The sequence below is a fragment of the Salvia hispanica genome, chromosome 1 (genome assembly GCF_029641045.1).
Source record: "Salvia hispanica isolate PSC_SH4W2 chromosome 1, Shi_PSC_v1, whole genome shotgun sequence".
Classification (NCBI taxonomy): domain Eukaryota; kingdom Viridiplantae; phylum Streptophyta; class Magnoliopsida; order Lamiales; family Lamiaceae; genus Salvia; species Salvia hispanica.
The window spans coordinates 12,493,302-12,500,043 of NC_142692.1; the positions used below are offsets into that span (position 1 = coordinate 12,493,302).

General features: G+C 32.6%; 1 long non-coding RNA gene across 1 annotated transcript; it reads left to right on the forward strand.

The window, feature by feature from the left end:
• Positions 1 to 5,304: 5,304 nt before the first annotated feature.
• On the forward strand, positions 5,305 to 5,812 carry LOC125218528 (uncharacterized). The gene is made up of 2 exons (XR_007175970.2): positions 5,305 to 5,423; positions 5,533 to 5,812. It is a non-coding gene; the product is annotated as an uncharacterized LOC125218528 (long non-coding RNA).
• The last annotated feature ends 930 nt before the right edge of the window (positions 5,813 to 6,742 follow it).

Sequence of the window (6,742 nt, forward strand, 5' to 3'; positions counted from 1 at the left end):
ATAAAGGGGGTATGAATAATAAAATGCTCCATAATTTTAAATATTATATATATAGTATTTTCTTTTTATAGTTTTAGCACAGGCTTATTCAAGTTTCTAGTTCCGTCCCTGCTGTATGTGGTCTTTATATTTTGTCGGTATAAGGAAATTTCTTTTTACTTTTTAAATATATACTCGTTCATCTAAGTAAATAAATAAGGGAGTGATCAATTGCTAACTAATTAATAATCTTAAACTAAGACTAAATCTTAGTCGTTAGATTAGAAGATCTAGTGGCTAAAATAATGCCACATGGGTTATATTTTTAATTAAGAAAATTAATAAATAAAATTAGAGGGTATTAATGTCAATTCCATCTCATTAAAATCATCTTAAAACTTTAAATTTACGCAACTCTCTCGATTTAAATTATTTTTTCGCAAAAAAATATCAAATTAAAGATAATTTTATAAGGATTCCAACGAGATCTCAATTGCATATGTTCCGACGACGTTCGGATGATGAAATTTGATATTTTTTATTTTAGTTTTCGTAAATATGGATAACTAGATTTTTATCAACAAATACAACAAAAAATCTCAATAAAACCATGTAAAAATCTCAATAAAACCATATAAAAATCTCTATAAATATGTGTTGATATTTCCTTGTACTAGTGTTGATATTTGTAATACACTATGTTAATATAAAAAACATTCACGAAAATTATCATATGATAACATAATGACGATATTACTCTTTTGTTGATATTTTATCTACTATTTATTGAGATTCGTAAGATTTAATCTCATCCACTCATTTTAAAATCTAAAGGTAGAGATTTGGTCTTAATTCTGAATTAGGGTGCTATAAGATAATCATGCATACTTATTTGCAAAAAATCAATAAATAATTATCATTATCTATATAACTAATTAAAAAGCAATAATGCAAATCTCTTTCTTTATTATGAATACAAAATACAGTGTTATAAATATTTATGTGAGTCAATTTTATATTACGTCAATGATTCGGTCAAATAAATTTATATGGAGTATTTGTGATCAAATTCGGCAGCAATTGGAATGACGAGAAAGGAAAGAAATTTCGAGGGTATTCCGTTTCAAATACTGAAACGTTAATTTATTTCTGTGTCTCTATAAATTGTCCTTCCTCTCCACTACTTTCTCCACGCCTTTCCTTTTTTCCTTCTGAGCCCCGACATCCAATTCGATTGAAGTTGTATTAAATCAAATCAGGTATGTCAACGTCCATGTTCAGCTCGTTCTGGGCCGAGAAACTCGGGTTTTCATGGTCTTCTTCCGCTGTCAAAATTGATGATCTGAAGAAGAGCAAGGGCGAAGGTGCGGGTGCGTCTTCCAAGGCTGCGAGAGCGCCGAGGTTTGCTGTGGAGCTCGACGGCCTTCACTGCTTCGAAACTATCGTTCCTAGTTGATTCTTAATTTTGAATTCTTTTTCTCTCTTCTGTGGAGTTTAATTGATTCATTTTGGAAATACGCAGATGATGATGGTACGATTCTTATTGATGTATTCCATATACGAGATACAAATATAATAGACGTATTCTTTCTGTTGATTCTTATTTTATTAGTGGAAATTTTAATAAATTCCTAATATTTGGCATTTAAAATACACCTTGTAAACATAAACATCGTACAGACTATATATTAAAATAATTTAGTGAATTATTATCAAATTCGGTTTGAGTTTAGTCAATTTCAAGTTCTCTGTTTTCACTTTTCATGACTATTAATATAATAATATCTATGAGTGCTATGGTTTTTAGAACAAAATGGAAATATAGAAAACGATTAAAATCTAAGAATGTATTTGTTGAATACTATTTATAGATTATTTGGAGAGGGACACAAATTTTAATAATGTACGCAATTAATAAAATAAGAATGAAAAAAAATTATTGAAATAGTGCAGTGGATAAGTGCTTTAAATGAATATGAATTATTTTTATGAAAATAATATTTCATAGTCTAGGCTCTAGACATACAAAATAATACACTCTCCATCTCACTATATGAATCCCAGTCACTTTTCTGCACCCATAGAGAAATGGTAAAGCAAGAGAATAATGTTGAAAAGTCTTCTCTACATTATTCTCTCTCTTATATACCATTTCTTCACTTTAACTCTTTATTACTACCTCCGTCCCACAATAAGAGTCACATTTTACTTTTATTACAAATGGTAAATATGCTCCATATTCCACTAACTTATTCCACTCCATTTTATTATAAAACAAATATATATAAGTGGGACGCATAGTGCACTAACTTATTCAACTCATTTTTCTTTACATTTCTTAAAACTCGTGCCCACTCTAAATGTGACTCCTATTGTGGGACGGAGGTAGTACCATTTTTACTATACGGGTGCAGAAAAGTGACTGAGACTCCTTGAAGCGATTTTTTTTTGGTTTGTCATGTTGTCAAACTGATTTCACAAATGAATTGAAAACACGTAGAACATGCACAACTTGATCAGATCAAAAGACAGACGGGTCAAGCTGGATGATAACTACTGGTCGCTGGGTGTGTGAACAGAGAGACTCAGGGTGCTTCAAGACCTTAACACACAATACTATTAAACTAGTAAACAGAAGTAAGCGTCGAATCCCTCAGAGATGAATGCAAGTGGAGTTGGGATTGGGACATTTAGAAGATTGACTACGGCCATGCTTTAAGTAGGTTAAGTTTAAACTAAGGGGCAGAACTGATCAACTAAATTACTAAACGGATCAAGCTAAACTAGAGACGCCATGAACTGAGAAAAGTAACTTGATCAACTAAGCTAAAAATAGAAAGACAAAAAGTACTCGGAATCAATGACACGAAACGCGCGCACTACTTAAAAGCTGTAAACATCTAAAAGGTGATAGAGATTGCAGTTCTAACAAACTTCTATCTTCTTCCTCACTAAGGAACTAAATAAGAACAACGAAAGCAGATCTAGAACAAAACACAAGCGTAAAACATGAAATCAGACAAAACGAACATAGATCCATATGAAAATTATGTAAATAAGAACATATCTAAGCTACCTAACCTATTCTCATGCAAGTTGGCGGTCCGAAATGTAAATCTACTTATGCGAAAGCATAAACAACGCTGAACTAAAGCAAATAAAAGCAATCAAAGCAGAAAACACCAGATCTGAAACAACTTGAACTAAAAACTACATTTCATAAAAGGATCTTCGGTAAAAGGCAACAAAACAGAATTCCAGCACAAAATGTAAAGATCGAGCATCAACGGAAAGGAAACTAGAGTAGTAGCTGAAAATAAACATGGAAAACAACTAATCTATGAACGCGATAAATTAAAAACAGAATTGGAATTGTTTTAACCCGTCGGAGTGCTACAAAAGCTCGAACTAAGAAGACTTCTACGCAGATCCGAGTCCCTCCTTCCTTGTCGAGGAAGAAGAGATGAACTCTGTCGCCCTGCTGCAGCTAGCTGACTCCTCACTCCATGCTAAGAAACTAAGTGAATTTTGAGGTGACTGGAAATGATGATCGATCATACTCCAAATTTCTGTGCACTCTCTCCATATTTATAGGACGATGTTGGACCCGAATCCTTAGGGCAAGCCCATTCTATCTTTGACAATTATGCCCCTCTAAGATTGCATCTGCTTTTTCTCTCTCATGTGACTCATCAATTCAGGTGATAGACTCCACTGGATCAATTTGTCGGCACAACTGATCAATTTAGCTCCGTTTCTGGTCATTTTCACTTCTTTTCCGAGTTGATCAAGTTATTCCTGCGCTCGCCGTTTTCTACGATTTTAGCCCCTGCACACTCAAATTCACCATTCTTTTCGCACATTATCACATTGTTAGTGTAACAAACCCTACAAAACCATGCTTATAACGAGCCCTATCACTCCTAAAGTGAGACGTAGGGAGTATATGTTTATGATGATAAAACTTCACCAAAACACGTTCTTTTAATTCATTATAGGATTAATATTTAGATATTGAGTTTGAAATGCCGGAATCTAAGGCTGGTTAACTCAGTTTGATTGAATCGTACAACTGACAAATGTATTAATTTTTTAAAATTAAATACTACATCAGTTCTATAACAAGAGTCACATTTTGCCACTATCTTCTTCCTAAAAAATACACAAAGTTGTAAATGACACGGGTTTTAATACGTAATTGGTAAGGTAAGAGAAAGGACGAGAAAGTGTGGTGGAAGTAGTGTTAGTGGATTGTGGCGTCCACATTTAGAATGATATGTAGAGTTAGTATTTGTTTAAAACATTCTAATTTTAGAATTAGCCTAATTTTGGTGGACGGCCCAAAATGGTAAAACTTGTTTGTTTTTTGTGGACGGATGTTGTATTTCAGTTCCTCTCACAATAAGAATCACATTTCACTTTTACATAAATGGTAAGTAGACCCCACATTCCATCAACTTATTCTACTCACATTTTATTATATAATAAGTAAGACATATAATCCACTAACTTATTCAACTAACTTTTCTTTACATTTAAAACTCGTGCACATATCAAATGTGACTCATAAGTAGTACTCCCTCCTAATCCGTTCCATAATAGTGGAAGTACTTCTTTTTGGCACGGAGATTAAGAAAAATTGTGTTAAGTGGATTAAGTAAAAAAAAGAATAAAGTAGGAAATGAAAAATGTAGAGAGATGAAGAAAGAAAAAAGTAAAAGAGAATAAAGTAAGTGAGAAGAAATATGTTGACTTTTACTAAAAAGAGAAATGACTCCACTATTGTGGAACTAGGGAATAGTAATTTAGAATGAATCTCTGTTTGAATAGATTTTTGTAGTATATTAATTTTATGTATCGATTCCCGATGACTACACTATAATATGGAGTTGAGATTACTTAATGTGATTGTTAAGTAATCCCACACTGGAAAAAGTGTCTAATTAATCTTTTAATAATGAAGTGCATAAGTGATGGGCTATAAGTCACATGTGCGTGGCTGCCGCCCACCTTGTCGGGGCCTTGGCCTTGGACTAAGCAATTGGTCTTTTGGTGATCTTTAGATTGTTCCTCAGCTTGGAGCTTGGGCATTATTCGAGCCCAACTCAATTCTTTGGGACCACGGAAGTGTACCAAATTATATTGAACACGTAGCCCATGTAACATGACAAATATGCATGTGTGGCTTGACACGTAGCTTTCCAGGTTCATGCGTTCAAATTGACAAAGTCGTCGTCCAGGTACTGTCCCTCGACAAAAATTGACGTGAGATGTGTCTAGATACATCTTGTCGAGGTTCATGCTCTGAACACAGCCAACACATATCTATGAAAGACACATGTAACATCTGTAACTCTCGACTATTATACCCCAAATTGATGACAAATTTCAATCTACATTGACTCTTGCATGCTCTACTGTAATGGATTGCGCCTTTAAATGAGGTAACTACTTCATTCCTTTGAATACCACATTCTCTACGTATTTAGCACACAATTTTTTTTGTCTCTCTATGCATTCTTCCTATCAAAGCCCTCTCTTCGTCTTCTCTAGTTCGTTGGAGTTTGTTTGTCAACGGTGCTGCGACTATGGAGATGTATCCATTATATCTTTGGAGATGACTAGCCTAAATCGAGAGAACTATCGGGACATTTCTCGTCTTGTGAAAAGAGGACTCATCAACTCAACTATATTTTACGGATTTATATTTATAATTTTTGTAGTATTATTTCCAGTTATTTTTGTGTGATGTACTCCTCTTCGATTCTACTTTTTTATTATATTAAGTTCGACAAGTGTTGTTATTTTTTAGTATTCATTTTATAACAGGAAACTATATATTCTTACTTAAGGTTTTTTTTTTTTTTTTTTTGGCAAATTCGGTGTTACATATCTGAAAAACAAGTCATATGTCGTTTTATGTGGCAAATTATGTACTCCTACATATACAACTATTTTATCATGTGAACTTGTTGGCTTTCTATGTTGAATATCTCTCTTTGCATTCGTTCTTATGTCAATAAAGTTGTGGTACCTAATTTATATTGTATATACGAATAGTAAAAAAGTTTATATTTTGGACTGTTATTTAGATTTTTTTTGACATCTTTTGATTCACACAACCAACCTTTCCACAAATCTTTGTGTTAGAATAATATGACAACCTGATAAGTAAGTTGATCAAAACAAAATTGAACATTGACTTTCACACTGAAGCCAGAAATCAGGACAATTTACCAGCTCCAACTTTCATGTATATTTGACTCTTGAAACTATAATATATCGTCAAACGAATAAATGAGGTAAGTTATGACTTTTGTTTAATTTATTTGTTAAGTTTTGATTGTTTTAATTTATTCAATGCCGTTTCTTTAAAAAATTAATGCAACTCCGTACTTCTTAATTATTTTTCTTTGACAATTTCCCAATTTAATAAACCTAATTTTTTTACTCCCAATTTACGAAATCAAGTAAACTGTTTATCTTATAAAAAAGGAGAAATTATAAATTTATTTTTTGCACTAAAAGGCATCGAATCACTAAGTTTCCAAGATATAAATATCTAGTTCATGTTTTGGTTTGCTTGCTATATAATTAAATTGCATTTGGAGACTTTTTGTGAGCCTCTAATTTACGAAAAAACTTTTAAATGAGAGCAAAGGGGCATTGTGCTACTCACTTAATAATATGTACCAACTACCATAAAGTCTTTCAAAAAATCGAGTACTAATAAATTTTGGGTTTAAAATGCCAGAAAGATAAG